The sequence below is a fragment of the Hippoglossus stenolepis genome, chromosome 2 (genome assembly GCF_022539355.2).
Source record: "Hippoglossus stenolepis isolate QCI-W04-F060 chromosome 2, HSTE1.2, whole genome shotgun sequence".
Taxonomy (NCBI): domain Eukaryota; kingdom Metazoa; phylum Chordata; class Actinopteri; order Pleuronectiformes; family Pleuronectidae; genus Hippoglossus; species Hippoglossus stenolepis.
Window position 1 is genome coordinate 20,221,249 of NC_061484.1, and position 19,246 is coordinate 20,240,494.

A 19,246-nucleotide genomic window follows, 5' to 3' on the forward strand; every position below is an offset into this window, starting at 1 on the left:
TACTTGGTCTTGCTGCCTTCTGAGCGCGCTTTGTGGAGATCCCCACTGTGAATCCAGCTTAAATGCTTTTCCATCCCGCAAACTCCTCGCTGAGCGCAGCGGCTGACTGAACCTTGAAGATGGCTCTAGAGTCTCAACAAACTTTTCTCAACAAAGATCATCAGGAGCTTTGGCTGCACCATTAGACGTGTGTGCTCGTTTGTGTGTGTGTTTCTATGAAGTCTCATCATGTGGAGCTTTGGCATTATCTTCGGCCCTGCTGAGAGAGTGTGTGTGTGTGTGTGTGTGTGTGTGTGTGTGTGTGTGCGTCTCGTGACACATGCGGGGGCGGTTGCAGTCTAACCACTCCTTTTAATTACTCTACAAACTGGTTCAGGTGCTTCATCAGACCTTCAGCCCAAAATAGAGAAAAAGTCCTTACTGAGATGAAAACGTGTTGTTTTTGGAGAGTCGCATGTTAATTGTTACCAAATTGTCAACATATTTCATGGCCGTGACTTGAACATAAAAAAAAATGAAGTGCTGGCTAACTGCAAATTAAAAAGACATAAACAACGCGGCTGCACATTCAGCCTTTCCTGGCAGTGTGACTCACCACAGCTCCTCTAAACTAAGTCTTTACTGGAACCCAGCAAAACCAATCCTTCTGAAATCAGCACCTGTAGAGAGAGAGAGTGTGAGTGTGAGTGTGTGTGTGTGTGTGTGTGTGTGTGGCTTTGCCCTGATGTCCCCGTCCCAGAGCTGTGCAGGTATGTTTATGCTGGCCTGCAGAAGGAGCAGCAGGTGGCCTCTGTCTCTTGTGACTATGGGTCTCGGGTGTTGACACTGATGCAGGAGGAGATGAGGCCTGTTCAAGAACCTCAGTGTGGCATGTGAGTGTGTGTATACATGAATATATGTATATTTTTTAAAGTGTGAGTGTGTGTATATTTACCAGTATCATTCTGAGTACATGTACTTCACTTACGTATTTCTATTTCCTATTTATACTTCAACTCTTCTACTTTTTGGAGATAAATGTCACACTTTTCTGACAGCTGTAGTTATGACATAATCATATTTATAATATAATATTTGATATTGAATTTTAACTGCCCAAAAGTAAATAAAGTAGTTCAAATGAATGCCTCAGTAATAATAACATAAATACATAACATAACATAAATGTATGATTAATAATAATATATTTAAATATATCTATATATGACAGAACCAAGGTTAACTAAAAACTACTGGATGGATTCAAATAAAACTTGGTGGAAGTATGCAGTATGGGTCAGGGAAGGTGGTGAGATCCAGGATCTTTTTTCGCACTTTCTGTAACGTTGTGAGAGAGGTTGTTTTTTGACAATTTCTCAGGGAATTTAAAAATCTGGCATATTTAGGCGACTGATGTCTATGTGTGTGCAATATGAATTTGAGATTGACTGTTGGGACTCAGCGGTGGGATGTGCTCTACTGAGTGCCATTCTAGTTTTCACTATTTTCTGATTTTTCATCTGTTCATCATCTTCACACATCTTTCACATCTGTCTCCCCGTGACACTGGACCTGCGCACAAACCTCAGAGCTTATGAAGACAAAATGCGCCTCTTATTAGACTTCTATTATATCCATCCGAGAGAGATTGCCAAATAATGCAAAACAGATCCAGTTCATGCTCGACAATCAAAAACACTGCATCCATTTCATGATATTTTATGATAGTTTAATTGAAAGAGAAAAATCAATTTGAAGATCCTGTAATATCACACAGGATGCAAAAGCTGGATGCCTCATCACTTCATTGCCTAAAGTCAATATTTCTTCCAAAATAGAAATCCATTCTCCCGCCCCCCCAGTTTCCTTTGATGTGTGGGTGTCTCGGTCTTACATCAGACATCAGGGTCAAAGCCTGAAAAGGCAAGTCAATTTACAGACAGACATCAGAGGGAGAGGCTTCTCCTGCCCAGGTAGGGCCAAGAGAGCCGGGGCTGCGGCTCCACAACCTCCTCATCTGTCAGATTTGAATGGAACAGACAGCTCGCGCGGCTCGGCTAAAGCTGCTTCATTGTTGGCTTCGTTACACACATCGATTTACGAGCAGGAGCGCAAACAGTTCAGCTCAGAGTTGACTAAAGCGGTGTATGTCGGTACATCAAAGCCCAGAGAGAGCGTGGTCCAGCGGCCAGTAAACTGCTTCATGGTATTCCCATGTGCCCTTATCGTCATGGCTCTTAAATGTCACTGCGTTCATTCAGACCGACCTGAGAGGGATGACGGGAAGCAAGAGCTCACTGAAGCGAGAGCAGTCGGTTCGGAGTGGCTGACTTCTACCTTGATGTAGCAGAGAGGCTACATACCACAAATCAAGCAAATCTTGTTTACACGCCTGTGGGTGTATTGGAATTTGAGTTTGACCAAAGTTAAGATTTAACTTTTCGGTTTTGATCTGCATGAGGAGTATTCAAACCACTGTCAGCGATTTCAAATATATATGTATTTATATATATATATATATTACTTTGAACTGCACTGAAGTCAAATACAATATATGTCTTTGTATGAGGAGTTGTCAAACATCAAATAAATGCAGGAGCTGGTAATAATAGTTTTTTTTTTTTTCAAAACAGCCTCAGAAGAATGTTTTAATCTGAACCCCACAGAAATGGAGCCTGTTTCATAGAATTAATTGCTTTACTGTTGAAATATGAAATGTGCATGAGCAAAATCGCTGAAATGTTTGGCGAGATTCAATATCTGTACACTGGGAAACTCAATTACATACCAGCAGTTAAACTTGCTGCATTTCTCACTGCGGCATTCATTCATATTTCTGCACCCTAAATGAGATTGCATTAACATTTCAGAGATTGTGTGCATCCATGTCTCTTATTTTGAATAAGCTGGAATCGGTTGTATCCACACTGTCGCCATTCCTGGGGTGTCACACGAAAAAGTTCTCTTGTAGTTGATATAAAACAAAAGTGTATTAATACTAATAATTACATTTGACCTAAAAACACTTAAAATATTCTTTACAGCCATAAACAACTCTCCCCTCCGACATAATGATCTAGCTCGCTCACATCAAATACAAACATGGATGAAAGACAGAGGCGAAGCACCTCCACCACAGCTCCTGTATGTGCCATTACATGCAGCAGAGTTCATTAAGCTGAGTATGTGAGGAGAGATGAAGGCCCCTGTATCGGGGGGATTTCCCCCTGCTCGCATACTGTCTGAACATGACTGCCAGTGTCTTTGAATACGGTACAAATGCATGGCTGAGGGCGTATTTTCATCAGGCCTCAGATCCCAGATCCTGTCTTCTTTCCACACACACATGGAAGTTCCTTCTCTTCCCTAACTCCCTTTTTTTTAACTAGCATTCTAGTTAAACGATACATACAGCGATTGAAATATGCCTTTGATAAGGATGAAGAATTGATTTATGGCCGTACTTTTATCATCGCTCACTCATAACCCGCTGCCCCCAAGCGCTGTATCCTGTGGAGAGGTTTTTTTGGGGAGGAAACCACCTGCTTTGATTTACAACCCCCATGGATTGAAGGTTGTAGTCGGGACAGCACTGTGTTAAATCCCTGACATATCCTCTAGGTTCAGTCGCACATGCTGGGCTCTGGCCAGTCCAGACTTTGAGCCTGATGGTCTAAATTATCAGTTTTACTTCAACAGCTTTCTTGGCCTGTAGAAAAAAACACTGCAAAGGAGGCAAATGGTAGGAATTAAAGATAATGTGTGATCCACAGTTAAGTGGCTAATGGTTGTGAACATTAGTAATAATATCCACAGCCTGAAGACCACGGAGCAGGAGAATATAAAGTGTCACGCAGATAAATCAGCAATGTGTTTTTACCGTCTCCGGACACACATGTAGCCGTCGAGTGAGTACACAAAAACTACTAAACTGATTTTATGGAAACTTGGTGGAGAGGTGGGGAACGGGCCACGGAAAAACCCAGAAATTAACTTTCTCAAGAAATAATGCAGAAACCTTTACGGGAAAAGAATCAGGCATATTTAGAGGACTGATATCTATGAGTGTGCAACTTTGGTGCAGCTTGATTGAATTTAAGGTGACTGTTGGGCTTTGGCAGAGGTATCTGCTCCACTTCTGTTTTTCTATTAACGTTTTGTACAGATAGAGCAGATAGGAAATATGGGGAGAAAGAGATGAGGTGTGACAACAAGGGCTTAAACTGGAGACATTGAGTATATAGTCAGCATCTAAAAATTCAACATTGCAAAATGATTGTTATTATAGCTGTTATGATGACTTATGTTGTTATTGATGCCATTATGAGTGGTACATTTCTTTCCATGTATTGCCTATTGTATAAATTTGTATTGTATTCATTGACCTCATATGCACTAATGAATCATGTAATATATGAACAAAATGGCTTTATGCTTTGTCTTTTCGTCGCCATCAGGTCAACAGTTGTTTGTAACGCTGAGCTACAGATGGGACTTCCTCCAGTGAAACACTGGCAACAACCCTGGCACGGGCTTCCGATACACTGGGATCTGCATTGGAAATGCAGTTCGTCTCCTAGGGCTACAGGCCCTCCTTCATTGTTTCACGGCTATCTTGACACCCACTCACCAGAATGGAGGCATATACCGCAATGAACCCTGGGATCTGTGATGCTGCCACTGATAGGCGCAGCAGTGCCACAGATTCCATTAAGCTCCAAATTAAAGCAGGCACATCAAAGGGCCTGTGAGGAGGCAGCATGGAGATGTGACAGGGAGAGAGGGAACAAAAAATGAGTGAGGGGAGAATAAAGGAGGGGAAAAAAGCCTCATTTACGCAATACCCGAACGTGACAGAGCCTAATCCAAATCAATATCTGTGAGTGGTAGGGTGTTGTTACAATGCTAGTGTGGAACATATTAGCTGAAGATGAAAGCATCAAAGTGGTTAGCGAGATGAAATTATGTCTTTTAAAGCACAAGTAATAATTGGAAAAATATGAGGAGAGCTGGGATACATTTTTGCGAACATGACCACATGAGAAGTGGAAGCGGTAGCTTTCTTCAGCCCAAGAGAGATTCTGCAACCAAACGTTCCCTAATACCTGAATGACAGCTCCAAGACGGCCGTTTTCCCACTTTACCATCCAACACAAACACAAACAGACATTCTGTGTTTTTGACAGCAGACTTAAACATTTATACAAACTGTGGCTACGTCCAATACATTTACTCTGCATGTTATCCATCTCAGCGGCCCTGAGATTTTTTTTCACTTGATATCTGAGAGGCTTTATCTCTGTCCTCTATGCAGAGGGTAGCAAAACCACTGGGATCATATTGTCTCTCCAGATAATCTCTATTTATTTTTCTGTCCAGGGTGGAAAATTTGCAACGAATCCCTTGGGTTTCAGTAAGTGTTTTATCACTTGAAGATTCTCCTGGAGATGTGTCCTACTGATTGAGGGGAATGGAAAGGACTCTACGTGATACTCGCATAATTCCCAAGGCCTGTCTGGGGAGGCTGCTGCTTAGGGAGCGGCGGTGCGCTCTCTCGTCGCCGTACGGTGGTGAGCAGCAGCAGAAGGGCAAAGAGGGGTACGGGGGGAGTTGGGGAGGGAGGGTGGGAGTGTGTTTTTGCGGCCCTACAGCAGTCTGCCTGATTGCATCGCCACACAAGCGTGCCTTCAAAGCCTTCCCCTCCCCACCGCCCAGTTTGACCAGATAAGGGCCCCCTCACGCTGTGGTTCAGCTAGGGGACAGGAAGACACACGGTGGGTCAACGGTAGTGCCATCTGCTCCTCTTGTACAACAAATATTGTACATATACATCAACAAACCGCTTCACATATCCTGCCCAGCATATGGACCAACTCCTTAGACTAAAGCTTTGATCACTCTATAGCATTTATATTGAGGCATATACTGTGTAATACATCCAGGATGTTTATTTGTCTGCTCATACAAGTTTCATGAGAACAATGTTGATTGAGTCAATATGTCTGTGCCCTTGTTTGGAGCCGCAGACAAATAATGGCGGAGTGTTCTGTTGCAGCAGAGACGGCAGGCCGCCGCTGCCAGCAGGCTGCCTGACGTATGGAGTGTTAACGATCTGCATTAAGGGCACACTGATGTAGGTCAGATCCCCGTGACATCACATTCCTCCGTGTCGCTAACTGCGAGCGCGGCGACAGTGATTGACAGCGGGCACAACACACACAAGACGTCTCACTCTTGGAGGGAAGGGCACTTCGGAATGCAATTTGATCTGCGAGTTAACAATTCTAAAACTGGAGGACGGTGTGTCGTTTGCCTTGCAGCATTTTTGGGATAAGCATGCCAACCCCAACCCTACACCGCCACAACACAGTCCCATAGTTTCTGACTGGTTCCACAACCTCACATCAAGAAGTGTCAGCAGCTGTCACAGAGGCTGTATCATGTTTCTTACAGGCAGCCAGGCCAGTGCCTCCAGGTTCACTGCTCACTAACGCGGCTTCTACACAAGCTTTTCATCTTTTTTCCCCTCTTTTATACGCTTCATATGTCTGTTTACCTGCCTCTCTCCCCTGCTTTCTTGGTAAGCGGGACGGAGGCTGCCAGTAATCATTATCAAGCCAATCAGGAGATAATGACTATCATCCAGCCTAATGTTTAATTAAGTAGTTTCCAGGACGTTCCAACAGCACACCTCTCCCCTGACGCTACCTGAAATAGGTGCTTTCCACTTTTCAGTAGGTAAGACCTGAGGGAGTTTGCCTCACAACAGCCGGGGCCCCCCAGAATCAGTAATCATACTAAAAAACTCCAATTACATCTGTGGTTCCAAGCATTTGATGAATGAACGGTTTTCTTGCCAGGACAACAAAGGAGGGAGCTGGATACAGTCACCACGCTGGGTAATAAAACCGGGGAATATCAAAGTGTTTAGTCAGTTTAAAGACAAGCATGAACTCCAGTGTAGAGTATGAGCTGTTCCCTAAGCATCTCAGCAGTGAGTGAAACTGTCACGTGGGACTCTGTCAAAGAGCCAAAGAAAACAGAATCAGCTTTACATAAAGGAGAGACGTTACACAATAGAGCCTGTAATACCTGGTCAAACAAACCTGTGATTGATGCGTTTCAGACAATGAAACAGTTCAAGAGTGAAAAGGATCATGGGACTGTGAGCCAGTAGTTTTTAGATAAGTTTTTTTGGGAGAGGCCTAGTAGCGGTAAGTACTTCAGCCTACAATCGTGTTTTGTTTGGAAAACCCTGCTTTATATTACAACTAATGGGAAGCAAATTGCCCGAGCATGCAGCCCCCTCAAACTGAGAGATCCCCTAATCTAAGTCCACAACCGAAAGAGACAGACAGACAGCTTCAAACCTCATACCTTCTTCTGTTTGGTTTGGTGGGGAGGGATAATGACAAGGCAGATCGAGAGTGTTGGGCCCGTCCCCTGGCATGGGCATGGGAACCCCCCAAAAAATGAATAACCCACATTATAATCCATGACACCACAAGGAGATGAGATGAAGAAACACAAGAGAGCGCCAAACATATGGCTGCGAGAGGGAGACAGAGGGAAGTGGAGAAGGGAAACCAGAGAGAAAAGACGGAGAGACCACATACAGGCCGAGTAGAACAATGGGCCTCTTTCAGTGGGGTTCAATGATGAAGGGAAAATGAGAGGGAAGAGGATAGATGAGGGTGAAGTGTCAGTGTGGCTTCCACGTACAGCGCGACGTACCGGAAGACGACTGAATGAATGTCAGACATGTTGCTGCAGTCTTGCAAAATCAAATCAAATGCAAATCTTTGGATGTGGTGAACATATGGAGGCAATAGCGCACAATGTGCAGGGATTAATAACAAAATTACACGTCCCTATGACCACGTACGCCTTTGTATTTGTGCACATGTGTCCTTGGTTCACATACAAGATATGTATGTGCATGCGGAGGGAGTGCGTGCGTGCGTGCGTGCGTGCACGTATGGTGTAAGGGTGGGGCATCGAACAGAGGCCCCTCTAGCCCAGACTTGAAAAGGCATTCTTTCATCACTGCTAATCTCCCAAACATAAACATGAGAGCATCCACACAGTCTCTCTCTCAGGGCCAAAGGGGTGACCCTCCCATGACTGGAGATGAGGGACTGCACGAGTGCAGGACTGTGCGTGCTCCGGGCCGTCCCACTGTTTGTGTTAGGAAGAGTTTCGGCAACTACTATCAATCAACATATCAGTTTTATAACAGTTGTTTGTGAAGGCTTTTTTTTTGTAGTTTGTAGTTTGTAGTGTGTCCGTGCGTGCGTGTTTGCCTGCTTATGATTGCAAAGGATGTGTGTGTTCCTGTGCTGCTGGGTAAATCAGCCTCCGAACTCAGGGCGCGACTCGACATGCGAGACAGTTTCATCCGAAATAACCAACAATTAGTTATTTTTCCACGATAACCGTGTAAACCATAATTGCGTGCGGTTTCGACAGGAAAAAATGATGTCATGAGCGCATAACTCAGATATGAGAACAAAGACTAATTTGATACGTGTGACAATCAAATAACTTTACAGGGATGAAATGGAAACTGAATCACCTTGGGAATGGCTGCCAGGTTTTCAGGGAAGTTGGGGAGGCAAAGATGTGAACTAGCACAAGGTGGCACTGGGCGTGCTCCTCTCTATAATGGGGACACTTATTTCTCATGCCTGTATGGCTGGCGTGAAATAAGCTCAGCTCACATGACACACACACACACACGCCTGCGTACACACTTACATCCGAGCTTGTACAGTACACTGCCCCATCCCATGTGTACAAGCCAAAGCTGTTTTTGCAAAGCATTTAAAAGATAAGGCCAGTGAGTTAATGCAGACGTACTGCCATAATCCAGTTTCCTCACCACCACCTCCCTCCTGAATCTCACCCCCTCCTCTCTCTCCGCTCTCCCTAACAGTTTCTCTGCACTTCAGCTGCGTATCTGTGACAGATTAGGGCAGATCACCGAGGATTACCCCCACCAGACGCAGCCTCTACACGCTGACCAGAGACACCCCCCCCCCCCAGAAAAGGGAGGAGGATGGGTTTAAATTTTGGAGTGAATAGCTAAATTTATTGATCATGTTTTGAGATGTGTTTCTCTTTATGTGCAAGTAGAAAGGTTACGATCATAATTTACTTATTCACGTGCACTCTCCACATCCTGTGAGGGCTTGGTGTGTTGCTGGGAGGGTGCATGATGCCCCGGTACCTGTCGTTCCTTTGGGATGCTGCTGCAGAGTGAATATAGGTCAGGCCTCGTTTCTTTTTGTTTTTATTTGCCTTTGATTGCCAGATAAAAAGGTGTCTACAGTCCCCGTTACTTGCTAATGATCGCCCTTTACGAAGAACACGAGCAGCGCTCAGTACCCAAAGCCAAATATCTGACAGAGAAATCATTATTTTATTTTCTTTGTTCCAGTCTGAACAACTTCATTTTTCCGAGCGGTGTGTATATCTAGGCATCCTCCAGTGGGCTGTGTTGGTACTGCACACTGGGAGGGGGAAAGTGGGGGGGAGGGGGGGTAAACATCCAGAAGGGTTTATCTAGTGGATTTGATGAGAGTGTGAGATTAAATGAATCTGATATCTTACCACTCTTAAATGCTTTTGGGCATTTTAAGGGCAACTTTCTTCATATGAAAGGCATCTGAAATGAGGGCGAATTTCAGCCTAACTTTCGGGAGTTGATCGCTGTTACATTTCACTCACTTACATTAGAAGAGAGCTTGAATAAATGAGCAACACCCTTTATCCTTCTTTATATAACTGCAGCACTTGACAGCAGTGATCTTGTTTATAATCAATAATATATGGGTTTAATTATACGGTATATGTAATCTATATATTAGATACACCTCAGATTCTATATGATGAAGTTTTTATCCATATTCTTAGACTTTATTCATCCTAAAATTCCTTTTCAATTCCAGACCTGAAATGTCACAGTGTTGTTATTCACTGTTAATATGCATCAGTCTGTTTTTTACATACTGATATAAAACTAATTAAAAAAATGCTTAAAATGCAAAATTGAAAAAATAATTCAACAGCAAAGCAGCCCCATCTCTGTCTTTAATCTGTGCTTCGATGACTCACAACAAAAAGATGTGTGCATGTGTGTGTGAGTAAATGATGGAGCAGGTGTGTGGGAGATAGGCGGAGGGGGGTCTGAGACCCCACCTGGACTCAGAACAAGCGGGGGGGACTGACTGGGGACGCGGACGCTACACAACACACACTACAAAGGGCTGGCGGGGGCGAGGTGCGCTAACGCCATAACACAGCTAAAGTCCCATTGTTCTATTCCCGTTTCATCTCTCCTCCTTCTCTCCAAATATTTGGAGGAACGCTCTGAATAACATACTGGTACTGAGAATATTGCGCTCTGTATATTGTTGAAAGGAACTCAGGCAGTCTGAGTTTTTCGCTCTTCAAAGACGCTTACTTTGTTTTGTTTGGGTTTTGTTTGCTCCTGTATTTGAATTGTGTACCGTGATTTCGTGGATATCTCATTGTTCCAGATTTGAGATTGTTGGACAGAGGAGCACCCACTGGCTCATTTATTTTCATTGCATCATGTGACTCATTGTAATTGCGACACACTGAGAAAAGCAGGCTGAAGTTATACAAAAAATAACAACTGGCTCCTGCTTCCCACTGCCGCTGCTGGGGAGCTGTTTGTGGGAGAAGTTTCGTTCTCCTTCATCATTAGAGTTTCAATAAGGCTGTTCCTACAGAGGCTTCCAGGGTGCACATTTCTATACCGGAGCCAATGGGAAGTCAATGATTAAAAATACAAGACCAAAGCTTTGCATCAGAGTTCAAAAAACAGAGCTGAAAGTGTTGAGCCGAGCTATTAATCATGTGATCAATGGGGGATGAGCGTGAGGCTCCACGATGCAGGGTGACAGCATCATCTTATAGGGTTGTTTGATGGCCCTTTCCTGGGGACCCCAACGCTGATTGGGCCCTGAGGGTGCCCTGCGGCGCTGCCCCGTCACAGGGGCCTGACTGACAGCTCTAATGAAGCCTGCCATCGTGGGGCAAGGGACCGCTCCAGAGCAGGCACCGAACTTCAATCGGCCTCTGTGACGTCCAAAGAGTTTTGATTCCTCAGCAGTGGTGAGGGGGTAAAAAGGAGACCCCTATGGGAGACAGGCAGCCCCGGCCTGCCTTTGAATATTTCTCCGTTTACCGCATGTCAGTTCTCAGTGTTGGAGATGCACAGAGGAGAAACGTAGGGGGGCGGCGGCTGTGGTGAATTTTTCATAGGTGGAAAGAGAGAAAAAATGAGAAGAAGAAGGAGAAGGGGCCCTCAGTTCCATTGGATTAGGTTTGGATGCTGTCATACGACTGCAGACTTTTATTTTCTGTAGCTGTAATTGTGCGAGTTTACAATTCCAAATGGTCTTTCAAGCTACTTTTGCTGTTTTCGTTGTGAGTTTTACTTGATAAGAGAAAAACATGTTTAGTTAGTTAGGATGGATGGAGCGGTTGCAGCTATCACCACTCTCTCCATCTTTCTCTCTCATACACACATCCCTTCTCCACGCGATGGAGGGATAGTGAAGAGCGGCGAAACCTCAGAAGACTCGTTCTCACTTTGTTCTATTATTCACCATCTCTGGCTTCAGAACTCTCTAGGATCTCCATGGGGTTACTCCATCCTGATGGAAAGACTCCTGTGCTGCTGAGAGCCTGTTTACTCCCTGGCCCCGGCCCCGTGGTCCACTGGAGTATACAACCAGTCCCTTCACTCGCATGCTCACATCAGAGCCATCAAAAATAAATCAAAAACAGAGTGGTACGAGCCATTTGTTAATCTCGTGTTCGCTGGCACTTTTTTGAAACCAATTGCTGAATCAAAAAGCGTCCTCTCAGAGATTGGCAGACCCTCTTCAGTCCCCGCAGCAATGATGACACCCTGGCAAACGTCACCGAAAAACTATTTACTCGGCCGTACACGCGCTCTTCCTTTTGTTCTTTTCAGTCAGCATGAATCTTTACATCTTCAACCACTATGATACAATATGATCCGCTCTCAGAATGCTCATTTGTACCAGCATAAATAGTTATTTGAAAGATAAAAGCAAACATGTTTGTTTTTTGTTTGTGTTTTTTCCGCTCCCCGACTCCCCCAAGGCATTTATGAGCACTTTGGTAATAAGGACCAGAGAAGGATTTAGCTGAAGAAGAGGAGCAGAGGATGCTTTGATGTACTCTTAGATTAAGTGAAGTCTACAGCGATGTCTACAAAAATACATGCAGTGTGTACACTGAGCTCTGGTAGACAGATTCCTCTCTGCTGGCCCTTCCTCTCTGGTCCCAAACCACCACAGCATGAAAGACAAGTCTGTATATGCTCTGTGGTAGCAGGAGACTTGTATGGACCTTGTCGACAGCTTCAGATGAGCCATTCCCCAAAGAAACATAAACTGGGGAGATTTTTTTTTTTTTCTCATTTCACAAACTTGTTTTTTATCTCCCAAACCCAGAAAAATTCCCCCTCAAAAAACAAAAATTTTTTTTAAAAGACTGGGTTCAGAGTTAATTTGATTTTCATGATATATTGCTCTGCTTAAAAGAGATTTAGCAACTAGATGAAGCTCAGAAGATGAGAGTTGGCCAAGCGACTCCACACAGGGCCAACGTTTGAATCAGAGGACGAGGGGGGAACAAATTGACAGAGAGAATGATTTTGTAGAGTTGTTATGAAACAGTCAGCACTTTGGATTTTTTTTCAATTTTATGTTAAATTTTAAGCATCGGCTACAGTCTGATGAACTATTCAGCTAGAGGCAAGACAAATTTGACCTCGTCATATTTTATATATTCTGATCACTTCTGATCAGTAGTTGGTAAGCAGGAAGCATAACCAGCTGGCCACTGGGTTCTGGACCAGGATGCGTCTCAATAATAATATACAGAAAAGCAGCAAGCGGGCGTCTTCTTAAGAAAACATTCTTTAGCACAGCATGACTGCTACGATTCCCTCTATGCTGTGCTATTTGTATTTGTTTATGGTGTTAATGAAAGGTTGCATGAATAATTTAACATAAACAAAGCATGTCATTTCAAATTAGCAGCAGCTCTGCAAACACATGAAGCAGCGGAGCCACTGTGTGCCGCGTAGAGTCTGCTGATCTGATACTGACCTCTACTGGACTGCTCTGCTGCTGAATGCAGGATTATTACCAACCAAATCCAAAACTCTACATTCATCGGTAATACCACCACATAATTCATTATACATTTAGTCATAAAAAAAAACTACTTTTTAGTTGATTTTATATCGATTCTAAACATAAAATGATACTTGTATAACCGTTTCACACGTAAACACGCCCCGCCAGCTTCTATACTTTCCTTTTGATATTTGAGTTAAGTTTTAAAAAAATGTGATGATACAGTACATAACTAAAACACACATTTTTGTTACTAGATTTGTTTATCAAAGAACCATCATCTATTTACAGAGGTGGATATTTTACAGTTGAATAAATAACCAGTTTAATGTCATCGTATTTCCAGTGATGGATGAATTTACTGCTGCTATAATAAGTTATCTGAAACAAATAAACTTTCATTTCTGTTGCAGTGTATATATTGGGTTTTGTATAAATGCATATGAATTACATCTAAATTTGTATATAACTCTACTTTAATATCACATTTTCACTCACTTCTCACTCACTACAAGGTCTTTGCGACAGTTCTATGTCATCTATACTTTCCAATAGTGCTGCAACTAATTATTATTTAAATTATATTTCACAACGCCGATTCTATTCTTGATTAAAAGATTTGTTATGTGTGTCGTGTAAGAAAAAAGTGAGAAATCTCCATCACAGTTTAATAAAGCCAAATGTTTCGTCTGCATATGAAATACTATTTTCTAGGCAAAAATCTGTACCAAAAGATTTTCCATCTGTAATGTTGTAAAAGAAAAGCAGCAAATCTTCACAACAGAGATGCTGCAGTAAGTAAATGTGTGTTGTCTTTAATTCAGTGATCGTTGCTGATTACTCTCTGACAACTGAAACAATCGATTTATCAACTCATTGTTACAGATGTACTTTTTCGTCAATTCTAACTGATCACGATAAAAAATTATATTCATATATGAACTGAGTTGAACACTCAGCAGCCTAATCAATCAAAAGCGTGGCCAGGTAAATATCAAAATTTGATGTATGTATCCCCCTTTTGTAATTTAGATATAAATCATGCAAAGAGTGTGAATGGAGGTGAATGTGACCTGAGTGAGAATTAACCCTTTACCTCTAATTATAAAGAGCTTTATTGATTCTCTTGCTCTCAGCCTCAAACAGACACAAAACTGTGATGTCCAGATGCCCCTGAGCTCCTTCAGTATCCACAACAAAACTAACCTTTTCCCTGGTTTTGATCCCGTACAAGTCGAGGAAGGCCCACTTCCCACTTCATCTCTACTTTTCAAACCTCCCCCCTTCCCTTCTCCTTTCTTCTACCCCCTCAGTCTCACACACCCACCAGCGCTGCAGCTCAATTAACACTGCGGGTCCAAGGGTGTGAATTATTTAGCAATGAATTATTAATAAATAATAACAAAGGGGCTCGGGGGAGATGCGGCCCGGTCAATTAGGAGAGAAGGGAAAAGTGAAGACGAGCAGCAGGGGGTTGGAGGCAGGGGATCTGCAGTTGATCTGATCTGCGCCTCATCATTATCGCCGCCCGTCAGACACAATTACCTCGGCTGCGTGCGCCCCAGCACTTCAAACAACAGCCCGTCCTTCTGACTCCCGACAGTCCTCCACTTACCTCTGTGCAGCCACCACACACACACACACACACACACACACACACACACACACACACACACACACACACACACACACACACACACACACACACACACACACACACACACACACACACACACACACACACACACTAGATATTAATCATATATTGTAACGGCAATGAAAAATACTGTCTTACAACTGACAGGTGTCTGAATAAAATCGTATATGATGCTTTAAAGAGCAGCTCAGCCCAATAGCTACTATAGTGGATCAGTAGATACAGTTCCCATAGAAAGTGTTTTTCTCTGTCTTGAATTTTTACACTGAACCAAAGGGGATTGACTAAGTATGCATCCTGCCACTCACCCGGCTCTTTAGTGTCAGTCAATGTTTCATGTTGATGACATGTCCTTGATTGTTACTGTTGCTATTGTCTAATGATGTGTACTGTTTGCTAGGTGTCGCTCTGTTGTTTGTTTCATGTGATGTGATTTGAAACGGTAAATGTGAATGTGTGCATTGATGTAAAACTGAATTTCCCCAATACTATTCCCCCACACTAACCAACTAACTAACTAACTAACTTTTTTCACATTTATCAACAGAAAAAGTGCATCTAATGTCAAATTGAAACCAGATCTATGCAAAGTCATCTAATACCTGATATAAAATACAGAATACATGCGGTCGCCATTTTTAATTGGAGACACCTCAATCATGAATAGTGCAGCCACTTGGTTTTAGAGGTCACATAATTATATTAGAGGAGGTCACCTGTTCTGGCTGGGTTTCAATTTACTGAAGTGCATGTACGTGAGGCTGAGGAAGTGGAGAGGGTCGTCCACTGACCAGGAGGTTGGGGGTTTTATCCCCGGCACCTCCAGCCTGCATTCCTAAATATCCTTGGGCAAGAAACTGAACCCCACATTGCCCCTGACGCCTGTGCTCACAGTGTATGAGTGGTGTAGAGTAAATATTATTATTGAGACGCACATGAAATATTTATTTTTAAAAACACTGTACATTAAAGTGCAGGTATGTAAATTTTTGAAAACATTGTGTGTGTGTGTGAGCTTTGTGATTTCTTCCTCTCTGTGTTTCTTCTGTCTAATTAACTCAAATGGATTTGAGTTGTCATGGTTCATCTATATTTTGCGCAGGCCTTTGATATTCAGTCTGCAGATATTAAGAATTCAGGGTTAACTAAGCCCGAGTGCCTCTGTGTGTAGGGCAGTCTCTCAACACAGCACATTGGATTTAATGTGATATTCGGCAAGAACTATCGGAAACGTATGCCTATCTGTTTTTTCAAACAGTATCAATAAAGTGTAAATTACATTTTTCTTGAATATATATATCATGGTTGTTATATCTTAGGTAATTAATCTAAGTTTATGAAACTCTGTGCCTGCTCCTTAGGATGCAAACTACATTTCAACCAAGCAGTGTGTGCGTGAGCTCAGCAAAACAAAACGTTCGGTTAGCCATTGTTACGTCATTCTTATCTACGGATTAGCTCGAACATATTCAGAGCATGTGCGTGTTTCATACCACTAGATGGCGCCAAATATCCAGGAGGTGCCTGATGGAAAAAGCTACAGCGCTGAACTTCATTAACGCTTTTCATTAATGACACAGTAAGAATTCAACAAGACATGTCGTGTTTGTTTGTATTTTTTCTGTAAAAAGAAAAAAAAAATACAAACAGTTCAGTGGGGAACATAGTGTTATTTTTGTAGCTTTATTAATTGTGCATTCTGATTTTGTAGTAATAATCCAAGACCTCCAGGTGGCAGCCTAATCCCAAATTCATGCTGGTTCATGAGGGCAACCTCTAAAACAACTGGTTTAATAACTTGACAGTGTACAGATTGTGCATTGAATCATTTAGGACTCTTGAGATAACATTAAAAAAAAACTCACCGATTAAGACTCAGTCAGCTGTTTTCTCTTTTGATCCCAGCAACATTGTAGATGAGCAGGTTGTCAAAGTCCATATTACTGCTGCAATACAGTGGAATAAATAATATACTGTGAACTCCTCATTAAAGTAACAACAAGTACATAGTATGATGTAGTACAGTGGGGGCCAAACTAGGGTGAATGGGTGGTCGCAAGATGATTTCCAGAAAGCAGATACAGTTTAAAAACAATTAAAAGTAAAAAGAATTAGCCATAATGCTACAAGAATATTTTCAAGAGCTTAAATTTAAAATGAAACCATGCAAAATGTCATCAGTCATCCAATTTAGAAATCGTCGTCCCCACATGACGCCTGTGGTGATGATGATAGATTAGCGACAGCGTCAGTTGCAGCACTTCAATTTACAGCACCACAGAAGATATTACAACATGTGCATGAAGGTGACTTTCCTGAGGCCTCACTCAAATCAATATCCTTTGTATGCTTCAATCAGCTCCAGGGGTAATGAGGGCCGCGAGTCTCTGCCACAGTTATATTAGAGGTGAGGGGTTGATCATGAAGTATGAAGGTGTTAATTCTCAATTTTAATTATTTAAAGTAAGTGGAGTAAAAAAAATTGATGAGAAAAGTACTGTATACGTTTAAGTCTAGAGCAATTTATGTAAGTTTTGTCCCCTCAAATATAGAATTACTCCATGCATCACTTTGCTCTTCCAAAATTAACTGTCAAACCAATCTCTGGACGAGCAGCTTCTATTATCAAAGTGCAGCTTCTCTCAATGGCCTAAAGCACAGTAGCCAACTCGTTAGAAAAAGAAACTTGGCACATTTGCCATAAATAAATTCATTCAGCAGGAAAGCTGATGCAGTCTTGTGGTTGGTATGAGAGGATAAATCCAGCAGCAGGGTGATGATGACTGGGCTGAAAAAAGAACAGTAACTGGGCAGAGGATCTTGTCTGTAATTTCATTAGTGTCTCTATCAAGCCAAGCTGGCAACACGGCTGACGACCTTAATAAGAATATACGGCTGTTGAGCCATTCGCCAAGGTTTCTGTGTGCACCGTTGATGTAAAATTTATTTCTACAGTTTCTCTGTAAGATGATGATAAAATATGAATTAAAGATATAATAGATGGGGAAAGAAATCTCCTCACCGAGCACACATTGATTACATCCAGCCGCTCTGTCATCCCACCACGTCTTCTCTCTGGGAGTATTGATGACTTCCACAAATCTTGCAGGATTCATTGCACTGGTTTGTAGAGTAAAAGATAAGTAAAGGAGGTCAGAAGAATTTTTTTAATGCTTTCATGAAATAGCCTGACTCCTTGGACTTAAAAGATAAGTGAGAGAAGTAATATCTCACTTTGCACCAGTCAAGGCTCTTTTGTGCCTTTACGGAGACAAACATAAACAGATGTTTTTGCAGTTTAGCCACACAAATGTTCTGCAAAGTAGGCACAATGATGTTTGTAGAGTGAGGCAGGTTTTTCAAAGAGCGCGTTCAAAGCACTTGTTCAGCTTTGTTGGGCTTAAAGCACAGTTTTAGGTAAAAAGACCATCAGATATAACGTGGTCTGCTTCACTCAGGTTTTACAGATCGTATTTACAAAACTCATCTTACTTATCAATAATACGCTCAAATATTAATGAACAACCTGCAGTGGTCAGAATGGGTGGTATCTGGAATGTAGATTTCCACATTGGCATTTTGACTGGACATACTTAAGAGTGAGCGCCAAGAGCAACTGACTTTTTTAATGACCACGCAGCTGAGAGCCCATTGATTAGTTTGGAGCTAAGGAACTAATGAGGCCATGTCCATGAATCAGGGAAGGATTGGATTTGGTTAAAACCTCAAGTCATCAATAAGACAGATTTTAAGTAATGACGCACGCACAGCTGTATATGCCAATAAATGTAAAGCATGTGTTTTTGAGTGAAAACTAATTGTCAGCCATGTGAATATCAAAAAAGAAACGTTGCAGAACCATAATGAACACATGCAGAAACTCATTTTATCAGTCTATTTCCTCACCAGGGGGATTTTTGAGTGGGGAATAACTTAACTTTTCTCATTACAATGTTTGATTTTGTGGAAAATGTGTTTTTACCTGTGTTATATGTGTTTATCTGAGCTGCTGTCTATATTGGCCAGGTCTCGCTTGAAGAAGAGATTCTTAACCGCAATGGGACTGTCCTGTTTAAATAAAAGGTTCAATAAAAAATTGTCATTGTTTTCATTTTCCTCAGCCCCATCAAGATCATACTCAGCATCAAAAACCTTCTCGGATATGGGTCACACAACTAAAACCTGAAGAGAAATTACTTCATTGTCTTAGTGACAACTCAACAGACCCACATATGAGGATTCACTTGTTTACCACAATGTAAGGTGAAGAGGTGAAAGACAGGAGTGTGATCAGAGATGAAATCCAATCAAATCCAATTCAATTTAATGTTAAGTAAAGTTGATAAGCAGAAGTAATGAGTTACAGTACATTCTTTTTTTCATTAATAAATAGTGTAGGGGATTA

At 42.2% G+C, this 19,246-nt stretch overlaps 1 long non-coding RNA gene across 1 annotated transcript; it reads right to left on the reverse strand.

Moving 5' to 3' along the window:
- Positions 1-13,518: 13,518 nt before the first annotated feature.
- LOC118121893 lies at positions 13,519-18,003 on the reverse strand. The gene is made up of 3 exons (XR_004698413.2): positions 17,864-18,003; positions 16,707-16,787; positions 13,519-14,801 (listed from the first exon to the last, which is right to left on the reverse strand). It is a non-coding gene; the product is annotated as an uncharacterized LOC118121893 (long non-coding RNA).
- Positions 18,004-19,246: the final 1,243 nt, after the last annotated feature.